This window comes from Camellia sinensis, chromosome 10 (assembly GCF_055761805.1).
Source record: "Camellia sinensis isolate YWXY chromosome 10, ASM5576180v1, whole genome shotgun sequence".
Lineage (NCBI taxonomy): Eukaryota > Viridiplantae > Streptophyta > Magnoliopsida > Ericales > Theaceae > Camellia > Camellia sinensis.
The window spans coordinates 13,939,190-13,952,214 of NC_138970.1; positions in this window are offsets into that span (position 1 = coordinate 13,939,190).

Below are 13,025 nucleotides of genomic sequence, written 5' to 3' on the forward strand. Positions count from 1 at the left end.
CATGTGCTAAATTAATGGAGTGATTTGATAAGAAATGAAGAGAAAGAGAACCAAATCAAAATTATCACATTTTCAGATCTGATGATGAAGATGAAGAAAATAATACAAGGTTATTCTTTGGAAATTGATTATGAAGATAAGGGCATTTTAGTCATTTAATTTGGAGAAAAAATTATTTTCATGCCCAACTGCACCACACTCACGTGCACTGCACAGCTAGTTAAAATATACGGAAAAGGTAACGGTGCATATTACTCCATCAACCACATGGGGGTTATGTGATTATATTTGAAAGTAAAGGGAGTAATCTGTACATGGCCTAAACTATAGGGGGAAAAGTGAAGTTTGCCCTAAAAAAAGTAAAAAGGATTTTCAACATGTCTCTCTATATTTATCATTAATTAACCCACATTTCGTCCATCATCATTTTTAGAAAATCTCGTATTTTGCTGTTGACATGACACTTCGCTTTTCAAATTCCTTTCCCTCTTCTACTCCTCAAATCGTGAAATTTCATCAGATTTATCAATTTTTTCAATTGAAATTAGTCTAATATTCATTGTCAATGTATTTATAAATTTAGCATAAATCTAGTTTGTTTGTCCAAAAAAACTCAAGTTAAAAAATTAATCTAACTAACAATTTCATTAATTCACTCCAATATCTCAAAAACATATAATAATTATCATAACACAATCAATCTTGTTCACACAATTTTGAAATCTTGACAACATATGAAATCTTGACAACATTTCCTCTTAAAACCAAAACTCATGCAAATTATGAGATTATGAAAATTCATGCAATACATTATTAAAGCAAAATCATGCTCTATGTGTGGGTGATTATTATTGCGCTTCATTCATAAGTATGATCCCTCTTCATAGTGTCATATTCATGAACAAAGTACACTTTTTATCTTTTTATTTTTTCTAAATCATATCATCTTTTTATTTTTTTACATATCTTTTCGTAAAAAGTTAAAAAGTATATTTATTTAAATCATCTCAAACAATTATGTATTCAAAATGAACATTTATAAAACTCTATGCAAAAACACATCATAGAAGTCTTCTAACCGAACCCTATAATCCTCGACATAAATTAATGGGAATTAAAAATCAAAATTATAAAATTTTTGGTTCAAAATTTTTCGAGGCTTTAACTAACTTTAAAAAATTCAGTTTAAAAAAAATAAATAACTTCTAAAAATGTGCCAAAAATCATGACGGTTAAGATCCTCTCATTACATGATTGAAATGAAGATTTTCATTTTAGTGCATGAGATTATTACATGTCTTTAAAATTTAAAATCAATGTTTGTAATTTTTCTATTAAGTTAAATTGATAATTCTCTTTATTATTTTTAAATTTGAAATTGAGATATATTGATAGGTTAAGTCATTTTTTTTTTTTTTTTTTTTATAACCATTGATTATGTAATCAATCTCTCCCTTGCAAAATATCTAGATATAAAAATAAAAAATAAAAAATAAAAATAAAAACTCACCCTTGCAAGAGTGGTTAAAGAGGAGAGCGAGGTGACGGTGAGCCCCACTGTCCATTTAATATATATATATATATATATATATACATATTTAATCTTTTATTCTTAAAAAGTTTAATCAAAATTTCTTCATTAGATCTTTATTCAAGCCTCGTTTAGGAACATGCTATTTTAGTAATTTTTTAGCTTTTTGTATATATAAAAAAATGTTTAAAAAAGTAAAGAGAGTGATATAACAATTTATAATTAATTTTGAATTTTTTGGGTAAAATATATAGTTGACAAACAAGGCCTAATGAAAAGTACAACCTAATTTATTTTGCTTCATTAACTCCCTAAGGAGAAGGCGCATAATTTGAGTAAAGCCAAAAGTAAAAAAAAATTTCTTGGATAATATTGCCCATATATATATCTTACCAAATTCTTTTGACGAGTTACACTTTTATTTCATTTTATACAAGTTTAAAAATGTTATGTATGTGTATTTTTCGTTAGTTCATCTAGTATGTGTTATATTTGTTGTAATAGTAAAATATTACTGTGAGATAGAGTAACACGTTATTGTTTACTTTAATTTCGATGGTATTTTTTTTATTTTTTTAAAATTTCATAGCTAATATAGACCTTGTTGATAGATCTTGATCAGAGAATTTTGAAAATACTAATTTTATTAAGAATCGACATTTAGATCAAAAGTTTTATTATTTTAAAGTTTAAAATATTAAATTATTCACTAAATATATTTTGATAATAGTGATATGTGTTAAATTTTTCAAGAAATTTTTTTGTACGGTTCTTAATGCATTACAATTTTATTATAAAGAAATTTTGATCAAATCTCCTTTTATTCTTTCTACAAACCCATTTAATACACAAACATGAGACTATGCTCCTCTTCCATTAACAAATTGATACTTAACATTTTGTTTTCTAAAATTTTAACACAAAAATGGTGGACCCTATGATTTAAACCAATAACTATTTATTTGGAGCAACACCTAAACATATTTCAAGAGTATAGAATAATTTTCACAAACACACCATTTAGCTTTTCAAATGTTCTGTATATGCGACCTAAAAGGGGTATATAATGAAGAAAATAAAGTGGTAGAAATACATAGTAAAATAACTATCTCATAAACAAAAAAGTAACAATAAAAAGGGAACACAAACTTTTTTATCCTTACATCATATAAAAACCATAAAATTTCTTTAATACCATTGAAGAACTTAATTTAAACTCTGAATGTCTTCAATATTCCACCATTTCAGCCTGATACGATTTTTTATTCCTTATTATTATTTATGAACAAAATAAAAATATTACTAATACAAACCAAAAGTACGACAACCAGATTACGTCAATAAAAAACAAAAAGAAGGATTAAGGTAAAAAAATATCATAGCTTAAAGAACACGATACGATTGCCTAGTGAAGCTTGCTCTGATTTTCCTTGCCAATGGGAGATATGGGCAGAGATGAGGACGGAGGAGCTTTCAGATGCTTGTCATTGATGATCGGAGTTATGGGTTGTTCAGAGCCGTTGACATCATCGATTTTTCGGGGCTTGATCGGAAGAACTTGCTGGAGAGGAATGTCTGTGTTGTTGACCGACTGTTGAGGAGGAAAGAAAAAATCAGTAGGGAAGAATTTGTATTGAAGGCCAGCCATGGAAGTTCTAAGAAAACAATGTTGACAACTTATTGTCATTATAATGGAAATATGACTTTGCAATATCTGTATATATATAGACTATAATATGCTTTAGAAGTCTTTTTTGGTTATGTCCAAATGTATTTACTTTACACATAGTCATTACAGAGGCAGGCACTCTTGGGCTCCAAGTCACCTGCATAGCGTGGACGGCTGCAATAAACTAAGGTGTGGTTTGGGGTTTGGTTTTTTAGTGACTTTTCAATTTGCTAGTATTAAAAAAAAATTAATGTATTTAAATATGATTTTTTTTAACCATGTTACAAACTCAAAAAATATTATGGTTGAGTTTGATTTTATACATAGACTTCACAATATATTAATATTAAAACATATATATTAAACAGAGAATGTAACGCATACATGAGACATAATGTGAGTTTTATATGTGAGACCCACTTATGTGAAACATATGTGCTATATTTTGTGTTTGGTTTCTATACACCTAAACTTATTGCTCATTCAATCTGTACCACCTACATGCATTTTGGGAAGAATCTAGTCTCCAAATTCTGTATTTCTAAACTAACTCTTTTTAAATTATATTGAAAACATGAATGATTAGTGTATATGATTTGATTTTTTTTTTTAAAAAAATTAAATTAAAAAATTAAGTTGTCAAATTTGGCTTAAAAATAAATAAATGAATGAAGAAGAGTGTTTGGGTGTTTGTATTTGGGTTCTGTTTGGATTCGCAGAATATTTGGGGGTATTTTGTCCCATTCCCATCAGCAAAAGAAGAAGAGTAGGGTCGCCATATGAAAACAAATTCAACTGAACTATTTGACCTCATAACTTATGTTGGCTTCGTTAAAAAAGTTAGTTCCAAATTTAATTGAATGTAATTTTGTTTATTCAACTTGTATGTACTGTGAAATTGTATAAAAATAGTACCCCACTCCCCAAAAAATATATATATATATATATATAATTAATTTATTGAAGCTTTGTGATTAGCTCAATTAAGGAGTGTTTTGAAAAATTGATAAAAAGTTAACTTTTTTTCTTTTTGATTTTTTTGGTGGTTTTCAAAAAAATTGACTTTTTTGATGACTTTTTTAAAACAACTTGATAAAAAATTAAAAGTTAACTTTTTACCAAGTTCTCAAATTACTCTAACCTCATTTAAAATTGATTCAAAAGATAAACAGACAAACTCCAACTAGGGGTGCAACTCGGGCGGGTTCGGTCGGGTTGGGAGTCTGCCCAAGCCCGACCCGAATTGTATTTGGCACTGCCCAAGCCCGCCCAAGCCCGACCATGAACCCGAACATTGTTGCCCAAGCCCGGCCCAAACTTTGTATTTTGAACTCGGGTTGCCCGAATTGCCCGAATTGCCCGAGTTCAGAAACCTGTAGGTAGATCTAAGGGTAGACATAAAAGATGCTAATCTAATGGTAGAAAACTAACCAAAAAAAAATAAAAAATAAAAATTAAGACTAACTCTTTTACTTAATAGAAGACTAACCAAAAATAAAAATAAAAATAAAAATTAAGACTAACTCTTTTACTTAATTTATATATATTACATAATTTATTAAATTATATATATATTATATATTATATATTATATAATTTATATAATATATTAAATTGAATTCGGGTTCGGGTTGCTCGGGTTGGCCATTGGTTCTGCCCAAGCCCGGCCCGAATTGCAATTCGGGCATCAAAAATCTGCCCAAGCCCGTCCAGATTACAAGATATAGTTGCCCAAGCCCTAAAAAAACTCGGGCTGGGCTCGGGTTGCTCGGGTTGAGCCCGCCCGAGTTGCACCCCTAACTCCAACTAACAATCTAGAAAAATGCTTGGGAGCACTAATTAGTGCTCCCACTAATTAGGTGGCAGTGGGTCCCGCCATTAATGATGTGATGTTTTGGTCTTGGAGTTGTATTTTTTTATTTTTTTTTTTACTTTTTTAATGCATTAGTGCTATTAGTGGTGATGTTTTTAGTGGGATGAATCATTGTTGAACAACCTATTACTCTGTTTATTTACACCCTTTGCTATATATATCATCGAATATGGAGATATCACTACTTTATTATTATTATTATTATTATTATTATTATTATTATTATTTTAACAAGGATGGATTGTTGAGCTTTGTGAGGCTCAATATGAATTTCACTTTGACAGTTTGAACTTTTGTTCGACTATTTATATGGATTATCTATAAATAAATAAATAAATAAAAATTTATGTTGATCTAAATAATAGTAAGTCATGATTTTATTATATTTGTTGGGGGAAAAAAATCTTTTTTACCATCTACATGAATAGCCGATCCAAAAAAAAAAAAAAACTTCTACATGAATACACAAAATAAATGTTTTATTTATATGTCAAATATATTATATTTAGGAGAAATTACAAACACACCCCTGAGGTTTACTTTAAAAATTATCCCGTATGGTTCTACAAATTACATTATGCAACTTAAGGTTTCGAATAAGATAACAAATAAATCCTTTTATTAATAAATTACTAAGTTAATTAACAGTTTTTAATAATGTTAAAATTTTATTTCAATTAATAATTCAGCTAATTTTATTATTGTATAAGTAAACAGTTAGAAATTTCACTTTTTCAATTAATTCTGTTAAATAAAAAATTTTGACATGGAGGTATTTGTAATTTTTCAAATCATAAGAAACAATTCATATTTTAAACAAACCTTATGGGGTGTTTTTGTAATTTATCCTTACATTTAAAAGCAATAAATGAAAGACTCCTCGTTTGAGAGCATGCTTTTTTAGTAACTTTTTAGTCTTTTAGCTAAAATATAATATAAAAAAATTAGTATGTTTGAGATGACTTTTTAATTTTTTACAAAAAGATATTTAAAAAGTAGAGAGGAAATAAAATCTTTGACTTTTTAACATAAGTTGTTGACTTTTTTATTTTTTTAATAACTTTTTAATTTTCATACTAAAAAGTGATATTACCAAACAGGCCTCATAAGCATATATACAACAAAAATAAAAAAATATGGGATTCACCATTTTAGAAGCATGCAAGACCACGCATAGTATTTTGGCATTGATTAAGACCCATCATTTAATTTGGATCCTTAATTAACTCCTAACTTTTGCTTACTTTATTGCAGAGTCGCATGAATCATGCCCTTAAGCATCCTGATACCCCACTTTTGTTTTTCTTTGTTTAGTATCATGTGGTCTGAATTGGGTGATGAGATTGATGGATACCAAGTGGAACTCACATTCTTTATCAATCGTCACTTCAACTGAGTCATCGGATTTTTTCAATATATTGAGTGGTGTCACTCTTTCAGTATACAACTTGACCTCTACAATAGCACAAGCAATAAAGGGTTGAGGATCTGTATTGATCTCCTTTGTTTCTCTATTGCATAAGGCCATCATTATCTTTTGATGTAGAGAGGAAGGCACACATTTGTTGGTGTGAATCTAATTCCTGCCAAGTAAAGCATTATACTTAGCATTACTATCAATAACAAAGAATGCCGTCATGCAATCTTTGGTTCCCACACTCAGGTTGATGGGCAAAATACCTTGAACCATCTGCTTATTCCCAGCAAAACCAGCAATGTTTGTGTTGGTTGGGATTAATCTGGAGTTCCTTTTTCCCAATTTCTTCAAAGAGGATATCGAAAGCAAGTTCATTGATGTCCTATTATCCACCAATACCCTATTCATTTGTATTACATCGAAAAAAAGCCTTAATATACAAGGGCTTGACATGCTGTGTCATGGATGTTGTAGGATACTCAAAAGGATATGAGAGATTAATACTCACTTCTTCATTCTCATCTTCAGTTTTCATTGGTGGGGCTACTTCAGACTTATCTTGAACCATGCTAACCTGTGAATCTTCATTAGAAACTGGAATATGGTCAATCTCCTGGCCTTCTTAGTTTCCATCTTCAGCCTGGAACTCCTGTGGCAGTATATACACCATATTTACTGATACTGGAGGAAAGGAGCCAAACTAAACTGCTAGCTGCACTTATTTCTTTTCCAAGCTAACTTGTTCAGTTATTTCAGAAGTATCTTCCATGCTGCACTCTGGTACTTCAGTACTAGTAACTTCCTTCGAATGGTCTGCCCCTGCTGGTTTTTTTAACCAAAAATGTCTGTTCAGCCATGAAGGCTTCAAACATCTCATCCTCAGCCATTTCTTTCCTTTGGCCTAGTTCCATTTCTCCTTCTATGTCATTGTTACTTTCCATCAAGGCCTTTTCAAGACCTGCTAAGCTGGACCTTTCCTTGGCTTTCAGTTCAGTGTTAACTTTAGCTAACTGCTCTTTATTGAAACTTTTTTTGTTCTGAGGAGCCAATTTTGGACTTTCGCTTTCCTCTGTCTGGCCTTTTGGCTGGGTCAATGAAGAACTCTCTCCACTTTCCTTCAGATCCTTTTGATACTGAGTATACCTTCGCTGGATCTTCCTCTTTTGAGACCTAAAAATTATTGGAATCATATTTGGTTCCTTTGTTTTTGGGTACTTTAGTAACACCCAATTATTTGGAGCCACCAAGGGAGGTTTAACTATTCTACCCTGGTCTCTAAAAACACTTCTCTGGGTAGGCATTTCCTTAGGCTTGTTCTGTATGACAAACCAATTTGAAACCCCAGGTACCCATGAACTCACTAGTTCAGTTGCTGAACTAGCTCTTTTTGCCTTTGAAGCTACCTGTAGAGGCCACTGCTTGGCTCTGATCCCCTCTCTTGAGCATAATTCAGGCCTTCTATCAGGGTGGTTACATTCCATCTTGTTTGAAGTTGATCTTGGAGGCCAATCTTTGGCTCTGATTTCATAACTTGAGCCCACTTTAAACCTCCTCTCAAGATAATTGTCTTGTATCTTATAATAGTTGGGTGATCTGAACTCATGTAGAGGTCTCTTACTCTTGAAATGCACTCTAGTGGCTGATGGTTCAGCCAAAATGGCTGTTGTCTGGAACCAATTGGGTACGGCCTCTTGTTGTAGGTACTGGATGGTTTAGGACGTCTCTGCACATCCTTGTAAACTGTTTCCCATCAATTGGGAGCCCTTTCAACCATTTGTAACTTAACCTACATCTGGGACACATCCTTTGCATAACAGCTGTCTCTAGGGAGTCATCATCCAGTGCTTCCTCATTAGAGTTCTCCCTTTGGTCTGCAAAGCTCTGCCCATTCGCTGGTGAACTTCTGGTATCTTTCTTGACAGTAGTCTGGCTGGCAACATGCATCTGCACATTAACCTCCTCCAATTCCTTCAAGGATAAGTTTTGGAAGTCTGGCACAACAACATTGCTGTAACTTCCCCAATCTCTGGGAATAGATTAGTGTCAATCCCCATAGCTTTCTCTGCTTTAGTTGGAAATTTTAAACTCCCCTTTCGAATATGTTCTTAGATCTTGTCCTGAAAAATAATACAGTTTTTAGTTGAATAAGACCAAGAATTGTGCCATCTACAATACATTTCCCTTTTAAGTTCTTTTGGGGAAGGAATTTTAACTCTCTTTGGTAACTTTAGGAAATTTGTTACAAGCAAATGATCAAAAATGCCATCTGCCTTTGTTAAATCAAAAGAATATTTTCTATGAAGGTCTTTCTTTTTAAACTGCTAGTCTATTGTAGTGTCCTTATGAATTAATGCCTCACAGATCACAGGCTTTTTCTCTACGACCTCTACTGCATCAATCTCGTAATTAGGGTCTCTATAATAAGTCTTGTATAATGCATTACTTCGATCTTATTCTTCCTCAAGTAATGGTTCATATCTAGACACCTTATAGGTTAATTTCATTAAGTCTCGAAACTCAGTTGAGTCAAACTTCTTTCGAAACCTAAACTCTAAACCATTTTGAGCCAATCTCACAAATTCAAGTTCTGGTAGAATGACCCTACACTTGTTTCGTGCTCTTTTGAATCTGACAATAAATTGAACAGCCTTCTCATCAAGCCTTTAACTCAATCTTGCCAAATCTGCCATGGAAACTTCTGGCTCTATTTGGAAGAATTGGGCATTAAATGCCTCCTCTATTTGCTGCCAAATTTGGATAGAGCTAGGTGTAAGGTTAAATATACCATACAAAAGCTGCCCCAGTTAGAGAATTTGGAAAAAAATTTAACTTCATGTAATTATTATTGGTAAATTCACCATATTGGGCTGCAAACCTAGCAATGTGTTCTACGGTTGATTGGTTTCCATTCCCATAAAAAAGAGCAAAGTCTGGTATTCTAAACCCCCTTGGGTATTCATGTACCCTATCCACCCATTTTGGGTATGGCTTCCTATACACAGGAGTTTGAACCCCCCGAGCCATAAGTCCACACATTTCTCTGACAATATCAGCGATTTAGTTCCTAGGAACCATATTTTGTGCTTGTTGGACTACCACTGGAGGAACAAACACAGGATTTTGTGGAAACCCTTGTGCTTGAGGTCCTCTTGGTCCATAGGGAGGTATATTTTGGACTGGCTGTCCCTGTGGTACTGGCTGTTGTTGAGGGTATCCTTGACCTCTATGTGTCTGCCCTGTGAAAAGACCTGCAAAAGGGGCTACAATAGGAGGAACAGGTGTTGTTTCTTTCCCAGCTGCACGAAACCCTTCTAACCCCCCGGGTATGAATTCGAACAAAGGATTAGTGAACCCCCTTGTGCCAGGTATGGCTTCAAACATGGGATTTGAAACATTCTCATGCCATTTTCTTGTGTTGGCCTAGATCTACCAATTTGTATGGCTTCGCTGTTAGGTAATGAGACATTTTGATTTACCATAGGCCTTGAAAGAGGTTCATACTAAGACTGAGGCATACGTGATGGTCTTTCATAATTTTGATTACTAGTCTGACCATTAGTATGTTCATTACTTTGCATAGACTGTTTATCTCTAGCCAATCTTTGTTGAGGAACATTTGAATTTTCCTCCATATGCCTTGTGTTAGTTGGTTGATGGGAATTCATCCGATCCATAAAAGATATTGCCCATCTTTTTATTGTGTTCATTAACTGTTATCCCATGGCATCTACTAGGCCTCCCCATGGATTCATTGGATGAGTAGATAGAACAATGGATGGTCCAATTCCATGGCCTCGTCCAATATTTTGGACATGTGATACATGTTCTGAATTACTGGTCTATTTAACCATAGGTTTTGATGAGATATGTGCTTCCATAGGATGTGTTATCACATTATCTTCTGGATCGAGTACTTCTATATCTCCTTGCACACATTCTTCCAGGCATTCATTTTCTCTTTGTCTCCTATGTCTAGCTATTTCAATTAGTCCCACTGGGTGTGCCAAAAATATATGTTGGTTTTTTTGGCTTTTGAAGGTTAATAATGTAATTTTAAACGTGCCAGCAAGGATAAATCAGTCCTTATAGAATATTTAATTGCCAACCAATTATCAAATGATTGTGTTTTAGTTTTCTCAGCCTCAATGAAGAGGACTTTTACTGGTGGCTTGTTTTAGGAAAATGTAGTAAATAACAACAAGTGAATAATTCCAGAATTTGAATTTCATTAAGTAAAAATGAAACGTTTACAATGATCTGACTCAGCCTCATAGAGGCTTATAACAACAAGTTATTTGAAACTAATCCTAGGAATGAAGTACAGTACAAGAATTGAAGTACAGAATTATAAAGAACTGTAAAAAACTGGAAGGAAATACGAAGTAAGTAAACTAGTTTTTTTATCTGAGTCTGGATTCTTCATTCTAGGGTCTTCTCTGCTATTTATACTTCTCAATGATAACTGTCGAAGTGGGATTCTAACCGTCGAAATGTCCTCCCGTGATTGCTGAATATGCTTTGTAGACGCGCCCGGAGGGCCTCATGCTTTTACAGTTCGGACTCAAATGTCACGGTTCTGAATCTAATCCGGCAAAGTGCAATGCGAGACCAATAAATCACCAAAGAGTCCAAATCCGGAAAATCGTTTTGGAAAACTGATTTTTAAGAAAGTAGTGCCAAACATGGACTGCTTTTCCAGATATAGAGTCGCCACCTAAATATTTTGTTTTGGGAGAATTTAGGAAACCCTGACTCGTTGCCTAAAGCCACGTGTCCGTCATCACCAAAGTTGTCTCAGCTCGAGAACTTGGGTATGATTGGGGAAGGTCATCTATGAGCAACCCCGCTCGCCCGATCCGAAGATCGGCCTGTACTAAACATGATATCTTGTTTTTGAAAACACATGCGTTCTTATTCCAGTTAATTAGCTAGAATTTACTATGTGATGCGCACAACACACAAGTATAGACTAGATCGCCTAATTTGGAACAAAGCATCGCATATCCGTTTTTTTTGAAATGGTTTGAAGTTTGCTACTCGCAAATAGGCTAAAACAAGGATTTCAATGAATTGTCCCAATTCAAGTAATCCAACCTTCACCCACAGGCATTCAGGCAGTTATATCACATAAGCAATTAGCCTCATGGCAAGCATGCTGTCATGTTAACACTCACATACATGCGAGATGCTAAAGCATAAACACTCACAGCGTACTGTGAGCCAAAACAATGAACATGTTAGTAATCAATGTATGATCCAAGCCATGTTAAGATGGCTAATACATCACATACAAAATGCACCTAGAATAGGCTCGGCTAGTCTAAAATGGCATGTGAGGTACAACAATTCGATACATGTATTCAACTTAGAATTGAAATACAATGCAGTTAGTATGATGCGCCGAGCCCGGTTCATGCAATACAGATGAATGATGCAAACATGCATAGCATAAGGATGCTAATTGAAACGTGTCCTAGAACTAACCATCGTAAGCGGGTAAGTGAAAGGGAGAAAGAAGTGGAGGTTGGAAGACATGCATCACACACACGCACGCTTATTACACAATTGCGCCCTCTCGACGAAGGGACCTAAAGAATAATACAAATTACATAATTAACTAACTAACCAGCTAATTAATTATTACACAACACTTAACTAATTAAGTAAATCAATTAAGATATGAAAACAGTAAAAATGGCCTCGGGAAGAGGGATGCATGCGTGCTCGGACGGCTTCGCTCGGAAATCCATCGCCATGTCACATGTTGCCTCTGTTTACACTGCTATGTACCGCTGAAAATTGTGCCAACTTCTGTGACACTTCTAAACCACCTTGGGGACTTTCTGAGAGTCCATCAACCAAGAGATAGGGCCATCGGCCATGGCCATTTGGTCGATGACCAAATGTAAGGCTCTCGGCCAACAATGTTTAGCCGACCGGCACTGAAGATGGCCAACCGGCCATATCTTCCTGCAGAATGCTGTGTTGCTGCAGCAGAGGACAAACAGAGCATGGCAATACATTTACAAGACAATGTTTGCACGACCACCCTCCCTATCATGTTATGAACTCAAGGGAGTATAGTCATCGACCCTCGGGCCACCGATCACACATTTCAATGCATGATGGCCAAAGGATCCAAATGTGCAATTTATATCAAATGAAATGCACATAAACATATAAGGGGCCCCAACCTCTATCATGGTTGATCAAGAGGCAAGGGATGCAATCATGCAAGCAAAACTAATGCAACATGAAGCATGTCAAGGACAATGCCATACAAGGCTAATGGTAATAAGCATGCCAAATGCAATGCAACCTAAACAAGCATGCAAACATGCAAGGCATGTGACAACATTCAAGGATGGGCAAGCATGTAACAACATATGGGGAAAGCATGCAACAATATGCAAGGGACAATACATGCAAACATGCAAAGCAACTTAACAAAAGGGGCATGCCAAATGCGATATAACTCAAGCATACGACAACATGCAATATGCCAAGTATGCAACAACATGCAAGGCAAGAATGC